Raw genomic sequence first — 1,623 nt, forward strand, 5'->3', positions numbered from 1 at the left:
AAATTTGAGGGTCAATGCTACTTGTTGAATCATGGCGAAATTTGTTCTCAAAGAACTCAATGTCTCTTGATTCAACTATTATATTAGAATCCAAATTTAAAGACGATAGGACTTTGATTTTTTTTTTTTGATTAACCTGGATATCCAACCCGCTATGCGAGCCGACTAATCCCAGGGCGACCACCTGCTTTGCAGATAGCCCAGAATCACCACATTTGAACCTCTGTGGCCACAAGGGGATTTTTATTCCTCCTTGGATTTGAACCTGGAACCTCTTGATACTTTTGACCTTTGGAGTCAAGCTTAAACCAATCAGACACCACCCTTGTGGTTGGACTTTCAGTTTTCTGCATAACCACAAATATACTTCTTAAAGCCTTTGGTCCTAACTTTGATATTTTGGTATCTTGTAATATGCTAAACATCCCCAAACTCTAAAAGTAGGAGATATTTGGCTTCCTACCTCTCCAAAGTTCATAAGGCGATACTTTTACCTTCTTACAAATAATTCTATTACTTACATGACATGTGGTAAGCGACGCTTCACCCCATAAATTGTTAGGCAACTTAGCGTTAACTAACATTGCATTAATCATATCTTGCAATGTACCATTCTTCCTTTCCGCTACACTGTTTTGTTGTGGTGTATAAGGAGCGGACTTTTGATGTACAAGACCATGCATTTCACAAAAAGAGGTAAATTCCGTGGATAAGTATTCGCCGCCTCTATCACTATGTAAAATTTGAATTTTCTTACCTGTTTTTGTTTCTACTTCGGCCTTATAAATATTGAATGTCTCAAAGGCTTGGTCCTTATTTTTAAGCAAATATACATATGTAAATCTAGAGAAGTCGTCTAGGAAAGTGATAAATTATTTGTAACATGTCACTTCAGACAAAGGTCTCTTTCCCTTCGTTTTTGTCTTGTTGGAGTTCCAATCTACTTTGCACTTTTTGTTTTGTGCCCTTGAAGATTCCACATAATTCACCTTGGAAGGTGATGGATGCACCATTTATGTTCTTCTCACGAGAACGAGTCTCTTATTCAATCTTGAGATGTTTTTGTAGTTGCTTAAGATTGATATCCTCCGTTTTGTGCATCACTTCTTGCGATAAGTATGCCACTATGGGGGCAATTTTAAAATTATTGCCCCTACGACATGTTTCTCCGATATTTAGTTCCTTAAAACTTGGACACAAAAACAAACAAATTCATGAACTTGATCAAGGATAGATCCTTGATCTTTCAAGGCAAATTGAAAGAAATTAAATACAACAAACTTATTTGCCCCTTGTTTCTCGGTGTTGTACTTGCTTTCAAGAGGATCCCATATCTCCTTTGCAGATTTCATAGGTGCGTAGAAATCGTACAAGCGATCGGTGAGAGTAGTGAGAATGTACCCAAGACATGACATATCGTCATGTTTTCTTTTACGAAGACTTTCTTCATCTATTTCAGCAATGGCTCTTCGATCCCGTTCCAAGACGTAATAGACATTCAAAGCCATACACATAAATTTCATCTTTTCACGCCATCTTATAAAACTCATTCCATCCATTCGATCGAGTTTAATCATATCTTTTACCGAACATTGTAGCATATATATATATATATATATATAT

Source organism: Cynara cardunculus, assembly GCF_001531365.2.
Source record: "Cynara cardunculus var. scolymus isolate 2C chromosome LG 17, CcrdV1, whole genome shotgun sequence".
Taxonomy (NCBI): domain Eukaryota; kingdom Viridiplantae; phylum Streptophyta; class Magnoliopsida; order Asterales; family Asteraceae; genus Cynara; species Cynara cardunculus.